The sequence below is a fragment of the Peromyscus californicus genome, unplaced genomic scaffold, assembly GCF_007827085.1.
Source record: "Peromyscus californicus insignis strain IS unplaced genomic scaffold, ASM782708v3 Scaffold_22__1_contigs__length_63687245, whole genome shotgun sequence".
NCBI classification, from domain to species: Eukaryota; Metazoa; Chordata; class Mammalia; order Rodentia; family Cricetidae; genus Peromyscus; species Peromyscus californicus.
The window spans coordinates 57,078,009-57,099,703 of record NW_026294525.1 but is presented as its reverse complement, the minus strand read 5'-3'; the positions used below and the strand labels follow the sequence as shown (position 1 = coordinate 57,099,703).

General features: G+C 41.3%; 1 pseudogene; it reads right to left on the bottom strand.

Annotated features, from left to right (window-relative positions):
• Nucleotides 1-2,723: 2,723 nt before the first annotated feature.
• On the bottom strand, nucleotides 2,724-6,842 carry LOC128118206 (U1 small nuclear ribonucleoprotein C-like; annotated as a pseudogene).
• Between the last annotated feature and the right edge of the window lie 14,853 nt (nucleotides 6,843-21,695).

Below are 21,695 nucleotides of genomic sequence, written 5' to 3'. Positions count from 1 at the left end.
GAACTGGTTGGTAGGTCCCTACTGCTATAGATGCTGAACACTTTGGTTGCAGGACATGGAAAGATCAAGCTGGAACTAAGTGAGGTAGAGGCTTCCCCTCCTCTGGTTACTTTTCACAGTTTTGAGTGGCACTATATAGACTTCTGGGGGATTATTTTTACCAATGGTCCTACTTGGCTGTGGTCTGTGTGGTATACTACAAAATATTAGGCTACATGTGCCCTTTGGTGCATTAGTGGTACCATTATATATGTATAATCAACTACTTCCCAATTGGATGTAAGGCCTGTCCTACAGAAGAGAACTCACGTTTGGGTTTGGTGCCCTAAACCAGGACATAAACCTGTTGTAAGAGTAGTCATAGGCTTTAATGGGGAAACTATTGCTATTATTTTGTCATATAATGTGCCTGTCTATTGTTTTGTTATATAATTTCCCCGCTAACACTTATATTTATTCCAATAGATTATTGCCGCTGTCTCCCTTAACTCAGGAAACTTCTTTTTGCAATTAGCTCTGAAAGGGTGGAGACTTAAAACTTGCCAAACTGCTGAGATTAAGTGACTGCTGTATAACAGTCTGATCTACAACCATGCAAGGAAATATGATACATTGTATCACTCCTTCCAAAGCTCAGGAAATATCACAGAGGTAGAGAAAATGCAAGAATGAGAGAAGGGACAGACACTGTGTAGCTCTTTCATACAGATTAAACCTTTCCATCACGCAGCGATGGAAGAGATTTGTGGTGTTCACAGATCCTAAGAAACCAGCACGTTTAAGAGGCTTACACAATATACAAGACTCACAGAGGCCTACCTGTGGTTAGAAAAGCAGTAAACAGTTATTTGAGGAGAAGAAGCTGTGGTGTAGCTGCCTGCTGGTTGCACAAACACTTCAGAGGTACGGTTTTCACCCATGATGGGGGGCAATTATTTTCAGGGATGCAGCTGCCTTTGAGTCAGCCGTGTTCCGGTAAACAACACCACATCCATGTTCCTGCAAGCAGCCCCAATAACCTTACCAGATCAGCAAGCTGGACTTGAATTAAAAAAGCTTCTTTGGTTTGACAGGGTCCTGTTTATTTGAGGCGAATAAAATAGTTCTTCTTAGAAAAGTCATGAAGGAAAGGCCAACCTGGGCTACACAGCAAGACTCTACTTCAAAAACAGAAAGAAAAATAAAGGAGGGGAAGAAGGAAGGAAGGAAGAGAGGGAAGGAGGGAGGGAGGGAGGGAGGAGGGAGGGAGGGAGGAAAAAAAGTAAAAGAGTGAGAGGTGAGGAGAGAAAGGAGTAGAACATTTTTTGCTTTCTTTTTTTTTTTTTTTTCCTTTTGGAAATAGGTGCTTGTTTTTTAAAAGCCAAAGTAAAAATTTGCCATTGGAAATTTTCTTTAAAAATAAAGATAATTGCTTATCTTAAAGACTGACTATATTTTAAAAAACTCATTCACAAATTCAAAAGATCCTTTAATATTTAATCCTATAAAAAAAAACCTAAGCCTTATTAAATTACCCATACGAATGTAAAAGAACATTAGGAGCAAAAATGCTGGATTTTTAGCAATGGCATGATTTGCAACTTTAAGGGGAGTTAGGATGAGGCTAGATTTGCCTCCCTCTGAGCAGGCCTCTACACCCACTTGGGCTGGGGTGTGGGTCTAAGAGGGATGGTGTGACTTACTCAGTGACCCCCTTATTCCCACAGTGTTTTGCAGTTCTGTTCTGAGACATGCAAACTGTCCTTTAACAAAGCAGAAGTGTGGTGATATACTGTGTACCCTAATAAAATTTGCCTGAAGATCAGAGGACAGAAGGAGCCACTAGATTAAACATAGAGGCCAGGCAGTGGTGGCACACACCTTTAATCCTAGCACTTAGGAGGCAGAGATCTGTCTGGATCTCTGTGAGTTCAAAGCCCCCCTGGACTACATGATTGATTCAGTCTAGGAGAGAAAACAGAGCCAGGCAGTGGTGGCACACACACTTTAATCCCAGCACTAAGAAAGAAGTGAAATAGCTGGGCAGAGAAAGGTTTATAAGGCGTGAGGAGATAAAAACTAAAGCTTTTTTCGGCTGGAGCCTTTTCAGGCTGAGGAGTCCTAGAGGTAAGACATGGCAGTGGCTTGTTCCTTTGTCCCTCTGATCTTTGAGCATTTACCCCAATATCTGGCTCTGGGTTTCTTATTATGTCTTTTCAGGATTCGTGTTACACAGAAGAGTTGGAGCTTTGTCTGTATCTGCAGACTATGAAAATATGCATTGTTGATTCCAAAGAGCAGTTGACACCAAACAACCAGGTATGGATAAACTCCGAGTCCAGTATGGACAGACTGGTGGATAACTCATTCTCTTTTTAAAAGAAAAGCGATGATCTTGACTCAGAAGAGCAAAGGATGTCCATTCCTTCCCGACTGAGAAAGGGAGGGTTTGCCCATCTCAACCAACTCAAGAGAACCAACTCAAAAGATCCTATAATCACAGACGTAATTCTTGCTTCTCTCCAACTAAATGTACACTCTTCTTTGCTAGTTATGTATATCAAATTAAGGGCCTACAGGAAATGAAGTATGATATAAATTAGGTTTGTTTGTTTGTTTGTTTGTTTATCCCACTTCTCCCCTCCAAAGCTACATTCTCTGCTGGGAAGGGAGGAGGCGTCTTCCCTGTCATACAGCTAAAGACAAAACAAATAAACAAAAACTGATAAAGAGAGCTTCTGCTCTTACCTGTCCGGTCAATTCATGGCAGGCCCAGTGGGGACCATCCCAGAGCGAGCAGGAGGTCTCATTATTGGAGGCGCAGGCACCATAGGCATGTAGCCTTCCATGGGTGTCCTCATTCCAGGAGCAGGACCCACGGGCATCATTCCAGGAGGAGGAGGGCCCGTCATTGGCATCATGGGAGGGCCTTCCATGTGGGGAGCAGGCATCCTGCCAGGGCAAAGAGGACCCTGGAAACTCAGGGAAACCAGCGTCATGGTCCATGCAGGAGGAGGACCAGAGAAGGGAACAGGAGGTATATTATTGCCTTGCTGAAATGCAGCATTGTTTTGTCAATCAGGCTCAGGGCCTGCTCTTCCATCCATTTCTGGTAGGAGTCTTTTACATTCTCTTTGTGTTTCCAACCACAGCAGTGTGTCTTTCTCACAGATGAAGAATCATGGGTAAGATACCTACCACAGTGGTCACAATAAAACTTAGGCAGGCAGTTCTACCAGGTTCTACATGGCCAAGAAAATTGAAGTTAACTTTTTAAATCAAATGGGCCATATCACAAAGAAAACATTTAACCCAACTGTAAACTCAGTAATGCGTCATTATTCCGTTTTCTTAGTCTCTAGCACTCTGCAGAAGACATGTCCTCAACCACTCATTTTTGCCAATAGTCAGCTAGAGCAAACCTAAACTATTCAGCAGTTTGAAACCCTTCCTATTGAGGGCTGGAGAGATGGCACTGACTCATCTTCCAGATGGACCTGGGTTCTATTCCCAGCACCCACGTGGCAGCTAGGGGATCTGACACCCTCACACAGACATACATGCTGGTAAAACACCAATGCACATGAAATAAAAATAAATTTCAAAAAAGATATGGCTTTTAAATTTTTTTTTTCTTTCCAGGGGAAGTAGAGATGATTTAGCTGTGAGAATTCTTCCCTAAACATTTTGCTTTGGGTGCACACTAACTTTGATTAATTTATCTGAAATTATATCTAATTATCATGAAAGGAAGTGAAATTCCAACCTCTCCTGAATTTCACCTAGATGAGCTGAGGGAGCTGAGGAGAAGGAAATAGGAAGCTACCGTTTTGGTTTTTTTTCTGAATGCACCAAAGCAATCTTCCGTAAGCATTGCCCTGTGGGTCTGAAGCTCAACTGGGGTTTTTTCTCAGCTGGCAAAGGGCCCTGGGTAAGCTCTCAGAGTGTTCAGTTTGCTCTCCCAGGCTTTAGCAAGGGGCTTCCTTGGTTCAGAACAAATGACTTACAGAAGAGCGGCCACTTTTCTATTGTCCATAAGAATGTAAATGAAGACCGTTCAGGAGTGAAGGGGACCAGAAGGGGTGGGAAGGGCAGGGTGTGTGTCGGAGGACAGGGAAGGGAAGGGCGCAAATGAGAACAAGGTAAGAGGAGGTGTATTTATGAAAACACCAGAATTGAACCCATCATTTTCTATGCTAACTTTAAAACTTCTTTGAAAATTGTATCAATTAAATAAAAATCTAAGTTGAAAACAGTAATACACTTAAAACAACATGAACAAAAAATTTCCTATTATGACAAATATCAAGCAGATCTGAAGACCCTCTGCTCTAACTACGGGGCTGCAAAGCTTCAGCCCTCAGTCCTCAGCGTCATCAAATCCATTTCCTCCAAATATATGCTCTACACGAAGTCGGCGGCGTATAAATACCTCTCAATCTGCCCTGAACCCTTGTTTATATTTTCCGTGCCAATGCTCATGATCAAATTGACTTAATCCTCTGGTGACCCTGGGGCATTTTGTCAGTGTCAAAGCCATACTGTAGAGGAACGGGTTAACAGTCCACCAGCACTGTGTCAACACCCTAACAGGAAAAGACTAAGCCTCGGAACTAGAAGGACAGAAAGATGTTTCAGTTTTTTTATTTTATTGACACGGCAGCCTGTCTAACTCGAAATTGGCTCTGAGAAATCTCGGCAGACTTACCTTTATTACCAGGAGAGGCAGTAAAGTTTCTAATACAGTGATTGGGCTTAAGTTGCCTTTACATCAACCAGCACACCAATGGGTTTCGAGATACCATAATAAAACGACCAGTTTACAGAATCTGAAGGGCCAAATCCTAGGGAAAGAGCACGGGTTTAACCGTTAATAGAACTTGGGACACACTAATTCTCTGGCTTCCGGAGATAAGCCCAGACACATATGGCTGCCCATCCTTCCTCACTAAGCCCTACTTTGCAGAGGCAAGTGTTTTCCAAAATTATTTCAGTACTTTCGTCTGGCTTTAGCCTCTATATGTTGAACCAATTAGTTTATACACCATCTACTGACTTCCAAGTACGGAAAATACATTTTCTATATTACATTAAACCCAGGATGGAGACATAGATCATTGCTTAAAAAACACTGCCTACTCTTCCAGAAGACCCAGATTTAATTCCCAGCACCCTCATGGTGGCTCCCAACCGTCTGTAACTCCAGTCCCAGGGAATCTAACTCCCTTCTCTGGCCTCCTCAGGAAATAGATACTCAGTGAAGCACAGATGTTCATGCAGACAAACACCCATACACTGTGTGTGTGTGTGTGTGTGTGTGTGTGTGTGTGTGTGTGTGTGTGTGTGTGTGTGTGAAGAGAGGGAGATCATTAAACCCTTCCATTCCATCCCCACTCTCTTCCCCATACAGCAGCTTTTGCTGAAGTCCTTGATTATCAGTGTCTCATTACAGCTACAGAGCTGGCATCTGGGGCTTAGTTGTTTCTAAATAGGAATGTCCTCATTCCTGTAATGCTTTTCATGTTTTTTCAAGTTGACAATTGTCTAAATTCTCCCTTTGGATTTTCAATATAATACATATATGAAATATTTTGCTGTATATGTATGTGTTTCAGGGAGACTGAGCCCTGGACCACCTTATGTATGTCAGACAAGTAGTCTACCACGGAACTACATCCCTAGACTCACAATACTGCTGACCACCTGGCCAATTCATCGCATAACTAGCAATTTTATATATTTTCTACAAGGTAGTCTTACACACATGGGCATTCACATGTGTACACACACACACACACACACACACACACACATTCACATGTGTATACACACACACACTCCACACTCTAATCTAAATAGCCCTTCTTCCCGCTCTCTTGCACGACTGTGTAACTGTCCCCCTGAGACTTCCTTATCACATTTCCAACGACCCATTCTTCTCTGTCTTCACACTCTTTAGACGCTGTACTTCGAGCAAACACCTCTCAGAGCGGCTCTTCTTTCCATGACATGAATCTGTCAGCCCGGGCGGCTACCCTGACTTCCTGTCCCTAGCTGCCTCGTATGCAGGATGGCACACGGGATTGGTTCTCTACAACAGAAACGTGACAAGAACCGACGCCAGGAGTGGTGAGGTGTGTGGGTGGCGTCAGCAGGGATGAGGCTGAGGGAGGACGACCAGGAGCTCAAGCCCAGGGCAGGCTGCATATTAAAACCCTGAAAGGAAGAAAAAGAGAAGGGAGCAGAACACGTAGTCCAGACCACAGAGCAGAAAAGTAGGTGTAAGGTCTCTCCTCTGTGCTGACCGGATTCCACACAGGTCTGCTTTGGAAGGCATGAGTTGTACTTGCTGGGGTCTCCATCAGCCTGGGTCCTTTAATGACGAAGAGGCTCAGAGCCCTTCCCAGACCTCCTCCGAATTTGGACAACTACATGAAAGAGAAACACAATCTTCAAATGCCTTCAGCTACTGAAATAAGTTTCCCATTGCCTTAATATGGCTAATAATCCAAGTAAGAATGCCACAGTTAGAAATCTTCAGAAAAAAGAATCGCCCCAACTTTACCTTTCGCTTCTAATTGCTATTAAAAATTATTTTTCCTCTTCATCTGTTCTATTACTGTATTTTGTTTGCATGTGTTCTCTCTCTCTCTCTCTCTCTCTCTCTCTCTCTCTCTCTCTCTCTCTCTCTCTCTCTAACTTGAGTTATTCTTTGTTGACCAAGAAACGTGTAACTGTTTAGTAAGGACACAGCCATGTGTGCCTTTGCTTTGGGCTGGGTAGCAAGCCGGTTTTGGCCTTCACCCTCATGTTCTTTCTGTATGGAAACTTTTATCTCCTTGTTTCTGTGAAAATACCTTCATGTCTTTTTCATACTCTTTCTGGGACTCTGGGTGTGAACCATTCTTGATTAATCGTGCTGGTTTACTTTAGCCCAGTATATCTCTTTGTCTTTGACTTGGCTTTCTTACCACAAAGCTATAATCCAAACCTTACATTGTTTTCGTGATCACTTATTCCATATCAGAGAGGTCTTTCCAGCTCTCTAATTGCTGGTTTTCTTTCATCCTGGCCTCTCACACATGTAATACATTTTATTTTTAATTTGACAAAAATATTATAACTTACTTAAATTTTTTCTGATTGAATGTGGTTGTGCAAATTCTTACATTTTGAAGCACAACCAGGGCAGCTTGCTCTCAGAAAGTCACTCTGCACGGTGCCTGATACTGTATTCTAGTCATCAGATATCACAGGATATAGGTATGAGTGACTGTTGTTTATAACTTATTCTTGTTTCATTAAAATATTGTTCTTCAATACAGTTGTTCATGTCATAGTGACCCCCAACCATAAAATTGTTTTCGCTGCTACTTCATAACTAGAATTTTGCTACTGTTATGAATCATAATGTAAATCTTTTTGGAGAGAGAGATTGGCCAAAGGGGTTGTGGCCCACAGGTTGAGAACCACTGTTCTAATAAGGCATCCTATTCGATAATGTTACATACTGATTGAAGAATTGAAATAATACTGTTTTGCTGACCTTTGGAAAGGATCTCAATATTGTTTGTATTTATGATAGGCATGTTCTCCAGGGTCATTTCACTGTAAAGATTTATCAGAAGGTAACATTCCTTCCAATAATAAGAACCTGTGAATCTTGGATATTAAGAAAAAAAAAAGGTAGCATGAAAACAGCATTTAAAGTAAGAGGCAAAATTAAATAGTGGACTGTTTCCTGGTCTGCTGTGCACTGTTGGATGCTACCCGAAAGTGTCCATCTGTCCTGAAAGAAGTAACATCTACTTCTGACTTACTGATTTCAAACATGAGTTTTAAAATAATATCCCTATGATGGCAGAAACAGAACATGCTGACTGTAGACATTTTGAAAGTGTGGAATTACAAAAAAAAAAAAAAAAATGGAAGTAACAAAATCAGCAGCAGTGACCTTCCTCAGGGAAAACCTTTATTATCAGTTTCTTTTGTAGTCTTCCACCCTGGTGCAGGCGACAGACACTTGGGGAACTTAAGAAGCTGTAAGCTGATTTCATTATGTACACATAGTGAATATCTTCCCTGTCACTGAAACGTTATTTTAAGGTGAAGTATCCAATAATATGGACGGATAGAGTCTACTTGATCTCCTGTTACTGACCTTTAGAGGGTTATGGCTGTTTACCATCATAACAATGCTACACAGAGACCCTGGCACCAAAAATCATTTGACACCTTATAGCTACTTCCTTCACAAGAAAGCCTAGAATGGGCTGGGAAGAGCATGAGTAATTAATAGTTCCAAAACCTCTGATATTATCTGTCATGATAACCATCAGCAAAACAATTCCAGCTTTACAGCACCAATAGCAATGTGTTAGTTTATTATCTGTAACTTTATTAAGACAGATTATTTCATATTTACTCAATGAGTTCACATAAGATGCCTTTCTATTCAACCAATGTCAAATTCAAATGAGGAAGAGTCAAGCAATAAAGCAACACACCATTAGAGTTTCTAAAAAATATAAAATTCCTGTCTGGGCATGGTGGTACAACTGTAATCCCAGAACTGAGAGACTGAGGAATAGAAAGTTTGCCGTGAACTCAAGGCCAGCCTAAGCTATATAGTAAGATTTTGTCTCTATGCAGTCAGACAGAAAGACAGACAGAGATCATAAAATTCTTAAATATACCTGTCCATTTTAGGCAGTCTAATTAATAACATGTTTTTTCAATAACTTCATTTACAAGTGTACACTGAATTGAACAGCTTGATTTAAATGTAACAAGTAAATATTTGAGTCAAATACTGAATATTTTCAAATTATCAAATGATTGTTGTCTTTTTCTCCCATTATTTTAATTTGAGATAATATAATTCTTATGGATAGCCCAGAAAATTCTCATTTTTCCATTTCCACCAACTTTTGTCAAATATTTAATTTCATAAACATCCCATGCCAGCAGATAGAAACACTGTAGAAGTTGATATGGACAAGCAAGACCAAACTGCCACATTTAAAAAGATTATCAAGTAAATGTTCACTTAAGTACAATTATGGTTGCTTAGTGATGTCACTGTATTCTACATGAACCAAATTATGCCTAATCAAATACATGCAAGCCACATCATTTCTTTGGTGCCTTAGTTCCTGCTCCTCTAATTGCCAGCAATGTTGAACATGTTTCCATAAGTGTTTTGATTGGTTGTTGTTTATTAATTTCCAGCATATGCCTTTCATCTACATTGCAATGTGTGTAATTTAGAATTATAAATGCTACTTATGAATTGAGAGTATAAAAACTTGTCATCGTTGATTTGAATAAAAATACTTAATTGAGCAGAGTTAATGTCTGCATATGGTTTATGGTGTACGTGCATCTGTTTGTTTTAGACCTACAAATGTTCTTAATTCTTATGTATGCAATCAAACAGCTCAATATTTTTTTGAAATTATTTTGTTATATTATTTTTAAAGATGATGGTATCTGATTTACTTCCATGTTCTTCCATTATGTGTGTGTGTGTGAAGGATAGAGATAAGGTGTGTTTTTGTTTATATGTAAGTAAATCAGTTTACCTCTGTTCTTCCTGGTTAGTTTAAGTTAATAATATAACTATATTCATTAACATTGTAACTAATTAGTTTAATAGCATTTTCGACTAGTTCATTTTTCCACCTAAACTGATGAGTAGTCTTATTTACATAGTATTTGTATATGCTTAAATTTTTAATCCAATTAGATGTTCATTAGAATTACATTCATATAAGTGATTAATTCAGGAAAATTGGCATATTTAAGGCTGATTTTTTTTCTATCCCACTTTGTGTTGTTGAGTTTTGTTACATTAATTAGAAATTGAATATAAGACTGGCAGGATTGCTCAGTGGATCAAGTACGTGCCAAGCAAGCCTGTTCTGTATGGCAAATGTGTTGCTAATTAGTCAATAAATAAAACACTGATTGGCCATTGGCTAGGCAGGAAGTGTAGGCGGGACAAGGAGGAGAATAAAGCTGGGAAGTGGAAGGCTGAGTCAGAGAGACACTGCCAGCCGCCACGATGACAAACAGCATGTGAAGATGCCGGTAAGCCACAAGCCATGTGGCAAGGTATAGATTAATGGAAATGGATTGATTTAAGCTGTAAGAACAGTTAGCAAGAAGCCTGCCACGGCCATACAGTTTGTAACCAATATAAGTCTCTGTGTTTACTTGGTCGGGTCTGAGTGGCTGTGGGACTAGCAGGTGAGAGAGATTTACCCTGACTGTGGGTCAGGCAGGAAAACTTTAGCTACACAAGCCTGAGAACTTGAGCTTGATTCAGGCAAACCACAATAGAAGTTATTCTCTGGCCCATATATACATGTGCGTACATGCCTCCACACCCACACACATACAATAATAGTAAAAAACTTTAAATGTAAAAAAATTGCATTTATAATACTCAGTAAAATTATGCAGGTTTCCTCATAAGTTCCTGCATATTTTCAATCAACATTTTTGTAATATTCATTATTATTATTGTAACTTTCTCCCCAGTTTGAAGTGTCCAGCTTTCCTTCTTCACCTAGGACTGTGAAGCTTAGTGACACAGAATTCTGAGTGGTAAAACCAAGAAGGCCCAGATAAACTGGAATGGTCAGCTGCCCTACATATGCCATATAGCCAATACAACGCCAACATTTGGATCTCTTGTGAGTCTCATTTCAGCGTGTTTAAATCATTTCTTTTGAAATCTGTTCTAAGTGGACAGTTTTCTTTTCTATCTTTCTTCTTTCTTCCTTTCTTTTTTCATTTTGAAAATCACATACAAAAAGAAAATTTGAAGCTCTTTTTTGAAGGTAGTGTTTTCTGTCCTCAGAGAGATTTAACTTTGCCTGAATAGTTCAGTAGGAGTATTGCATATGACCTTGAGTCTTTCAGTTCAAGTGGTTGAGAAGACTCGAAGCCCACAAGCCTTTCTCTATGGATATTGTCCTCTCTCTGGGAGGGTGTGAGTGAATCTTTGGTGATGAGCCACAGTGAGAAACCGGCATGTTTCTATCAGGGCAGCTCTTCTTCTTTCGTTGACTCCCTGCTCTAACTTGAGCCATTAGCTCATCAAGAGTTACCAAGTGCTCTTCCTCCACTGTCTCCTCCTACAACCCGCACTTCTGAAAACTCATGAGCTTCTTTGCCTTCACCCATGTTTCTAAGTGATGGATGCTTTCAGCGGGAAAGCTTGCCAGCGTGGAGTCTGTCACGTGGTGCTTTCCTTTCTGATAGCCTACTCCCCAACTCTTTGCCACTTGGGTAGCTCTTCCAAGTCTTCATGGCTGGTGGCTGCTCTTGCTATCCCGCTCACTGAGGTTTCCCCCAGTGAATAGTGTTGGTTTTGAAGAAAGTCACCTCACATGGCCCTAAAAGGGACATGTTCTTTTCTTTCTCTAATTAATTTCTGCTTCCCTTTTTATTAGACCCTTTCATCTACCTTTCTTTGGTTTGCTTTACAGACATTTCTTTTGGCCTTCTTGAGTTGAATATTTATGTTTACTTTCTTTTCTCAATCCAGACATTTCCCTGATGTCATTTTATTTTGAGATTGTTGACTAGTTTCCATGAGTAATAACTACCAAGACCACAGACTTAATGCAGTTCTACCCAAAAAGCTATTCAATAAATATTTAATGATTTGCTGTCCATTATCCATTTCCTATTTTTAAATAGTACTCAGATTCGTTTCAAGTGTCTGCTCCTACCCCTCCAGTTAAACAACTTTGACCGATTCTGGTTCTACTCACATCTCCAATTTTAGGCTTTGCAGTAGTTTGAATCAAATTATATATTTTGTTCCCCTGGCTGCAATAATTGGTTCAGGTCTATATATGTGATATAATCAAATTCTGTCAGAGTGATCTGGAGAATCTTACTTGGAAACCTAAGATAAGAATATTCTTTTTCTCGTCCACAGTAGAAAGACTGGAGCAAGCTCTGGTTTTTCCTCGTCTTCATTTTGCATCCATGAGAGAAGCCTGCCAGGGACTAGCATGATACATGCATGGAATTGGACAGAGCTGTAGGAGTCGGGGAGCAGTAGACCTGGAGCCCTGGTTACACCATGCTGGAAGCCCCCTTCCAGCTGGCCTTTCTCATTACTGAGCCAATAGATTCCTTTTATTATTTAAGCCACCTTGCGTCTAATTGACTTTTCTTTCACTCACAGCCAATTGCCTTCCAACTAATATATAATTGGGGACCAACAAACACCTTGTAAGGATGATATGTTACAGAAAAGTAAAACTAAAACAAAAGGAAAAACTCAAAATTAAAAATTGGATTTATGTTCTTAAGATCTTATTTATTGGCCCATTAAATCAAAACACAAGTCACTCATGTTAGATGTCAAGAATCTTGTTTTGCTTCTTAGTGTATTCCCAGCACCTCACGTTTGACATTTCTAAAAGAAATATGCAGTAAGTAGAGTTAAATACGTTAATAGTTCTGGTTATGCAGAATGCTTTTGTCTAAAGCTATTGGCATGGACTTTAAAGTATTAGGAGTAAGCATTTTGTTGGTGTGTCAAATATCGCAAGCCTGTATAGAGGAGGGAATCTCAGCATCCATGTGGTCTCCTTCAAATGAAATGCTTTGGTCCTAAGAATGCCCAGACTGAAAGGGTACATTATAAACAGTAAGTATAAACTCCAAATACTTCTAGCAATAAATTCTCAACATGTGCTTCTCTAGAGTATCAATTTACTTGAACAGCAGCAGCTTATAAACAAAGTATAACAAAGCTATGAGATGCCCCCAGCTCCATCGTTTGTAAAATAAATGAGTAATACTAAAGTCACTTCTAACTCAAAAACGAACAGGAATCTAGAATCCCAAAGCTACTCTTTCTTCATCATAGTGATCCAAGCCATCGCAGTTTCAGCCTGTTTTCCCGGTAGCCCTTGTGTGTAGCATGTCTACTGGCTCCGTTATGATACTCAGACTGCAATAGCTTAATAGTCTGGGGTTTCTGTGTCCAAAGACCAAGAGCTCTTCAGCAAGGGACTGAGGCCCAGCCGGTTAAAGACAGCATGAATCAACTCTCCTCTTTTTTTGAAGAGAAAACCTACAAAAGATCTCTTTGGAAAGGGGTGGGGGGCATGGGAAGCCAAGCGGACAATCTGAGTCAGAGGCTGTCACACCGAGAAAGGGCAAGGGATCAAACTGAGGTGGGTTTGATTGCACAGAGAGAGCTAAGAGTCGGGGGCAGGGGGCGTGTGATCGTAGACTCTCCTCAGAGGCGGACATCCCCAACATCCTCATCTTTTGCTGATGGGGAAGGATCTGAATCGCTGCCAAACTGGTAATAGCAAATTCTTGGCTCTCCGTGTGCTCCCCACCCCAACATCTGCCACTGGAGGAGAGGTAGCAGGCAGGAGGAGACCGAAGGGACTCCAGTCCCACAGCCCTGGATGGCGGAGGAGTGGCAAGAGTCCTCAGCACAGCTCAGGTGGCAGCCCAGTGGCAACTTGCATGCCAGATGGGAGAGTGTCACATGCTGCCCTCTGGCAGACACCAAGGCCATCTGAGGGATCTTAGAAGCCCTTCACTTCGAAATGGACATATGGTGTCAAAGAGGAAGGTACAAAATTTTACTGTCTAAAAAACGGTGAATAAAACCAAGGTATTTCTTATTTGGAGGGTAGCCACAAATAGATTTTCTGATAAAGCAGACAAAAACTCTCATGGGGATCTGCAGAAAGCAGAAACTATCAAAATGACCTCCATCGGTAAAGCCCATTCTTTAAGACAGATACGCCCAGATAGTCGCTTTACAAACCCATTCCTTCTCTCCACAGGACAATTTTGCCTGTCTTTGTTCTGTCTGCTCATCCCAGAGCTAAACTTTCTCCATGTCACTGACTTGTGTCCAGCACATTGCCAGTCCACCAACATTGCTGTTGGCATGGTAATAGATTCCTTCAAATAGGAAATGGCTACTTTAAAATCACAGGACGCTTTGAAATCAGGAGAGTTGAAAAGATGTCATTGTGAATTAGCACAGCAGACAAACAGGATCTGGAATGAATTCCTTTCGCATTATTTGGACGTGAAGAAGGAAGGAGGTCAGAAAATTATGACCCCTGCATATTTAGCCTAATATACATCCTCATTCCAGGCAGCTAATTATGAGCTATTGAAAATGAAAGTTAAAGAGAATAGCATTTTTTTTTTTAAAGACATTCTCATAGCTTCTTCTCTGAAGAGTCCATAAATAGGTTGGAAATCATCTCCAGGGGACCTTTGCAACAGCTTGTGGGCGGGTGGCTGGAATTAAACAAAGCCAAATGATAAGTAATCTGTTTAAACCCTGCCACCATTTCTTTCTTTTTCTTAAAATTATGATTATTTCTTCCTAGCTTCTTGGCTCAAAAGGTATATTTCTATCACCCTCCTCCTCTTCCTCGGATATCAGAGAAAAACTGTAGCCTAGTGAGGCACAAAGGAAACATTTCTATAAGAGTGCAGAATCTTTAAAACGGGGGAAACAAGTAAATGAGACCGAATGTCTGTGTTTATCATTACCTGTGTATGAGAGCACGGGATGTGTGGCAATTGTAATACTAGGTTCATTTTCTTTCTCCTGACTGTAAAAATGCTCAATCATGAATCTGGAAAGGGATGGGAGTGTTTAGTTAGAAAGTAGAAAGATCTGTGTTTCTTTCGGGAACTCAAATGCTGGAAGAAGAAACCTGAAAAGTTATGAAATTTTTATGAGACTATACAGAATCAATTAATAATTTTCCAGGATAGTCTGTCAATATATTTCCTAAAGGAAGGAATATATACATAAGCACTCTTTTATCCCATGGATTAACGGCTGCTGGGACAATGAAAGTACTGGAGTCCTAAAACCTTGGGATTCCTTGGGCTGCAGAATTCAAGGAAATTCTCACTCTTAGACTCATTCTTGCCCTGGATTGAGTCTTAAATGTCATACTTTAGGTGCCTCCATCTGCTCACCCAGACATTAGACCTTCCTCCCACAGCCCTGAATGGCTCATGAAATACTATGATGGAGCACTGTATTATAATTGATGTGCGGCATTATTTTTACAAATTTCATCAATATAAAATTCTTTCAATAATTCTACCTAAAAGTGCAGGCAAATTGTACTTAAAAGTGTTTTGTTTGTTTGAGACCAGATCTCTCTATGTGACCCTAGCTTGCCTGTAGCTCATTGTATAGACCAGGCTGGCCTCAAACTCAAAGAGATCTGCCTGCCTTGGCCTCCCAAGTGCTAGGATTAAAAGTGTGTGCCACCATGCCTAGCCCAACTCAAAAATTTTTTTTTTTTTTTTTTTTTGGTTTTTCGAGACAGGGTTTCTCTGTGTAGCTTTGCGCCTTTCCTGGGACTCACTTGGTAGCCCAGGCTGGCCTCGAACTCACAGAGATCCGCCTGGCTCTGCCTCCCGAGTGCTGGGATTAAAGGCGTGCGCCACCACCGCCCGGCCCAACTCAAAAATTTTAAGGAGTATCAATTTGATGGCTGTGGTGCATGCCTTTAATCACAACTTACAAGAGGCAGAGGCAGGAGAATCTCTGTGAGTTTGAGGCTAGCCTGGTCAACATACAAATTCCAGGACACCAAAGACAACATAGAGAAATCCTGTCTCAAAAAACCAAAACAAAACAAAATTTAGAGAAGTATGAATTTCAAGCTTTGGCCACACAACAGTGAGTTTACATTCTCTGAAATAATGCAGTGTAACTGTAAACAGTTCTGCCTTAGCATATGCACATGGTACAGACTTATCTTTCATCCCGTTATAAAACTGCCTTGAATACTTGAGTGTTCTGTGTTCATGTCTGCCACCTTCACAGGGCCCAAAAGCTCACCAGCCGCTATCCCAACTATCTTCAGAGAACTTAACATTTCAGAGAATGGGGCACAAATAGAGTCAGGTTGTCTGGATAAAGATCTGAAATAGCAGCTGCTGAGAGCTTGCGAATTGCATCATGAGGGTTCACCTCCAAGATTCCAGAGAATGCCACTTGCGAATACTCCTGTGGGCTTAGGTTTGTCCGAATTAACCAGTGTTCCTTGTGACTACCCCAACTGAAACACAGGCTCCCGCTTCATGACAGAATTGGGTTAGCAGCTGGGATATGAAGATAGAAATAATACAGTTTCCACCCTGAAAAATCCCAGGACACCATCAGTTAATACAGATTTACTCTCAATTATTTCATTAGCCTATAATTAATACATGTGGGACCATGTCTTTTCTCCTCTGTGGAACTTTCGTGTTTTGCTTGTTTGTGTGTTTGGGGGGGGGGGGGGTTGCTTTGGTTTGGTTTAGGGGTGGTGGTGGTGGTGGTGCTGGAAATTCTGGAAAGCTGAAGAGTTTATAAAGCTTTGTGAATATCAATTAAATGTAAACCCATGCTGATAAGTATAAACCTGCTGCTGATAATTCTTTTTAGCTATAGGATGCATTCTCCTAACAAAATATTATTTTGTTAAAGCTGCCATTTTTTTTTTTTTTTTTTTTTTTTTTTTTTTTGGTTTTTCGAGACAGGGTTTCTCTGTGTAGCTTTGCGCCTTTCCTGGAACTCGCTTTGGAGACCAGGCTGGCCTCGAACTCACAGAGATCCGCCTGCCTCTGCCTCCCGAGTGCTGGGATTAAAGGCGTGCGCCACCACCGCCCGGCTAAAGCTGCCATTTTTATCCTAGTAAATTTTAAATATTCTTTAGACAAATTTTGGTGATTTCTTTATTTTTTTTAGAGAAAACAAGACCACACAGTTCCACATAGGTATTTCAGATATAAAGCTGATTTTTTTTTTTTTATAATACACTGAAAATAAACTTCGCTTTTTAAACGCGCTAACATCTCAGCAGCTGTTATGCGTTTAATTAAATGGGTTGCACATGTGTTTATAATGCACAGCCCTGTGGTCTGAGACAAGCGTCCCTGGGGTGTATGGTCAGCCGTTTGCATCGCTGAACTCTCCTCTGGAGGTCATGGGAAAGGGGGTACACGTTTGGATTTCCTCTTTCTCAGTCCACATGTCCTCCACCAACCACTGGTGGATAAACAAACCCATGCTGCAAAGACGACACTGTGGCTGACCTGATCCATTCTGAAGTGCCAGACCTGTGGGCACATCCTCCGCCCAGCTCAGCATGTGGGTCCGGTCCCACTTCCCCTGACTTCAGAGCGACGGTTTGCCTCTTGCTCTGTGCTTTCGCTGGGACTCCAGATCCCAGACCCCAGCACCCACTAGGGCGCACGCAGGCTGCGACACCGGTTCTTCCTCAGTGAGCTGAAGTTCTCCAGATGGCGGCAAGCGGCCCGCATGCAAATTCCTGGCAGCGGGGAGCCTGTCAAGTGGCTACTGCTGCTTATTGTTACGGCCACTCCCCACCCCCTTCACACACTTGCAGAAGAAAGACCATCTGTCGCCACGGGGCAGAGAGGGACTTTGCAAGAGGCCCTCTAGTCTGCGCCTCTCAGCGGCCCCACGACAGCCTTGGGCTCTGCCCTGTCCCAAGCCATATCTAACGCGCCCTGGCTGGACCCCCAACCCAGCTCCACGAAGGAACAGTTTTCTGCCGGATTGCTTTTATGATATTTATGCAACACAGAAAAGCAGGCTGTTTTCCCTGTTTTAGTTCTGGGAAAGGAACAAGATGAACCGACTTAACATCCCCACCCCTAGTGAGAAACGGCAGAGGCTAGCTGCTTGAAGAGAGCACTCCGGAAGAGAAAAGTATAATCCGAAATTCAAAGGACACAGAGGTCATGAGTGTGACTTCCCGTCTGCTTTCCCAGCTCGACCAAAAACTACATCATCCAGCTAATAACAAGCTCCCGTTAGACTTATATTTTTTTATAAACAGAGAACAAGCCATTGTTCAAGAGATTCTAGGCATTAGGAGGACCTCAATACCTTGTGCATCTTGGAAGTTTGAACCTACAGCAGAGGTTTTTCCTTGTTACCAAACGTTTCTGGTCATATATATGAAAACGTTTCTGGTCATATATATGAAAACACCACTGTGCCATGGTTTCTTCATTCTTGGTATTTTCTTCCTAAGGACAGGGGTTGTCCATTGACACGGCTCTAAATTACACTTACCCCCTGGATCTGTGCAAATCTCTTTCGTTTAATTAAAATAGCACTGTCTCCATAGACATAAATAACCTCAAAATGCTTGCAATTTCTACTTTTCAAATCTACCATTCATGTATTTCCTTACATGTATAAATCCTTGGGAAAATTCCTAGTTTTCAATTGTTTTGTATGTGTAGCTTTTGACTTGCATATAATAGTAAACTATAAATTATATTTTCTGAATTTTTTTTTCACCAACATGACTCTTTAATCTCACAGCAGATATCATCTTCCTCTGAAGAGCCTTTTCCTATCCGTGTTTCTTTCTGATTCTGGGAAAGTGTGTGACTTCTTGATGAATCAGTTTGAGAATAGCTGGGTGTACTCTGCTCTGTCCCTTCTCATGGGCCCTGGTTTCCTGCAGAACACCTGCTCCACCCCTACTCAGGTGTGGGGCCCCACCTTCTGTTTTTCAGTTAACCCTGTTCCTCTCACTCTAATAACACCTCCAGTGCTGTGCCATCTGTAACGAAGGTGACATTTAGACAATCTATTCTTGTTCATATGCCTCAGTTTACTCAGAGTCCAAGCATAATAGAGGATAGTTTTGCTTTTTATTGAGGGCCTCCTGGAAGACTGTGGCTTTAGTAAGCCTAGGTTTCATGGTTTAGATCCCTCTGTTGATGAAAACATGTGCCTCTAACCATGTGACAACAAGCAGAACTGTACTATAAACAGATCTGCCAATGACGGAGAGCACTTCTCTGAATGAGTACCGGGAGTGGGGTTGTTGGAAGAATAAGGGTTGTTGAATCGTAGCACTTCTCTGGGGTGCCCACCAGGAGTGTGGGGTAGTTGGAATGTAGCACTTCTCTGGGTGCATGCATACCAGGAGTTCAGGTTGTTGAATCATAGTGCTACTCGGGGAGCATACCAGGAGTAGAGGCATTGGAACATAGTGCTTCTATTGGTGCATACCAGGAGTAGGGTGGTTGGATCATAGTTGCCTGAATATTTAACCTTACTACACACTGACACATTACTCCCCAAAGAGAACCCAAAGTCCTGTATCTAACCAGGAGCAGACATTATGAGGATGTAATATTCTAATTTTGAATGACCATTGGGAAACATCTGCTCATCAGCTTATTATTCATTTGATTCTCATCCCCATGCTTTCGTGAGCTTCCATGTCTATATCCCATTCTTTTTTATTGGGTTCCCAGATCTGATTTATTTGCTTGATAGCAGCATATCGATGCATTTATCCAGTGTAATTATCACCTGTCAGTTTTCACATTACAAATACCTTTCATTCTACACCTGCCCACCCTTTGCTTGTGAAGTTCTTTGTTAAACAGGCTTATATTTGGATATTGCCAAATGCATTAACTTTTCTTCTTCTCGTTTGTGTTTTGGGATACTACTGGGGTCTTCCCAAATGAAATCACAATGATAAAATTCTTGAATTTTCTTCCATAAAAGTTTAGAGTTTTCCCTTTCAAACTTAGACCTTTAATTGACTGAAGTGGGGGGGAAGATGTTTTTCTTTTCCTCTTTAAATACAGTGTAAAGTATCAATCCCAAATTATTTCCTTTCATGTGTAAACTAATTTCTCTTTCCCTTACGTTAAGAATATTATCTTATGTGTGTTTTTTTTGTTTTCTCGACTTTATCCTGTCCCACTGTCTACCTATGCATTTCCTGAATCAGCGTTACTTTTTAAACAATATTTTTACAATACTTCTTAGTTTTCACTTGATCTTGACTCTTTTTTCTTTTCCTCCATTCGTGAACCTTTTATTTTCCTATATAAATTATAGAACCTTGATCTATTTGTGGAGCCCCTGACAGAGGGACCAGGACTTATCCTGGGTACATGAACTGGCTTTTTAGAACCCATTCCTTTTGGTGAGATGCCTTGCTCAGCCTTGATCCGGGGGAGGGGCTTGGTCCTGCCACGACTTGGTAGGCCAACCTGTGCTGACTACCCAAGAGAGGCCTTGGCCTTACCCACTATGAGGAGTGGATAGGGGTTGGAGGAGAGGTGTGGGGGGTGGAGGGGGAAAAGGGAGAGGGAACTGTGGTTGGTACGCAAAATGAAAAAAATAAAATAAAATGTAAAGAATAATTATAGAACTAGTTTTTGAAGTTACTCATCAGTTTTGGTTGGTCTTTGACTGGGGTTGATAGAATTCATAGATCAAATTATGAGTATGTAATGCATGTAATATGAAGTTTGCTCACTCCATTTGAGTCCTTCCATGTCTTTTTGTTACAAAATAATAGATTGTGTCTATGTATTTGCCTCACCCTCCTGTTATTTGTTTCTTCTTCCTCTTGATTGATGTGCTGGAAGGTACCATATCCTGTGACTCACTCTTGTCTCTGGCATCCTTACTGCAAATGAAATGGGTCTATAGGACGCCTTTAAGGACTCATAGACACTTCTTCAGGTTTTTGTCACAAAATTTTACCATGTTGTGAATTAAAGTAGATCAAAGTATGTTTTAAACTTAAAAAGCATAAAATCATTTGCCAGTGGCCATTGCAAAAAGGTGGTGAATGAATCTCAGAATAATTTACTAAAACATTATTTCAATTATCCCATTTTTTTTTTTTTTTTGAGAGAGCGAGAGATAGGGTCTCATGTATCCCAAGATAGTTTCAAACTCACTATGTCACCAAAGATGACCCTGAACTTTCTATCCTCCTGCCTCTATTCCCAAGTTCTGAATCTAGACATGCACTCCCACGCCTCATTTACGCTGTGTAGGGGACCGAAGCCAGCAGTTTATGAATGCCATGCAGCCACTCTACTAACAGTGACATCCCCAGTCTTCCCATCTTTTTGATGGTCTTTCCTATCTGTTGCTTCCCTGCTTTTCACTGCAATGTATATGCAAATTTCAAAATACAAAATGCATCTCCTCCCCTCTGATGCTATGTCAGAAGGGCTAACATTCTTAACCTTAGGCATCCTTCCTTCCCCTGCCCCCCACTACTGCTGTTTTGTTTTTCAAGACAGGGTTTCTCTGTGTAGCCCTTGGCTGTCCTGGAACTTACTTTGTAGACCAGGTTGACCTCAAACTAAAGAGATCCACCTGCCATTGCCTCCCGAGTGCTGGAAAGGTGTGTGCCATGATGCCAAGCACCTCAGGCATTTTCTAACAAAGTAATTTCGAACTCTATACTCTAGCTTCAGCATAAACCTTGACTATAATTCAAGCATTTCTATATGTGACTGTTGGAATCAGATAGCCCCTATAGACAATTTGGGAAGGGTTAGACAGTGTGACCTCGCTGGAAAAGGGGGGAGGCTTTGAGGTTTCAAAAGCCCATACCGTTCCCAGTTCTCTCTCTCTCTCTCTCTCTCTCTCTCTCTCTCTCTCTCTCTCTCTCTCTCTCTCTCTCCTCCCTCTTGCTTGTGGATCAAATGTTAGCTCTCAGCTACTGCTCCAGTGCCATGCCTACCTACCTGTCTGCTGCCATGCTTTCTGTCATGATGGTCATGGACTCATCCTCCGAAACTGTAAGCCCACAGTAAACTCTGACTTTAATTAGTTGACTTGATCATGGTGTCTCATCACAGCAATAGAGAGGTAACTAAAC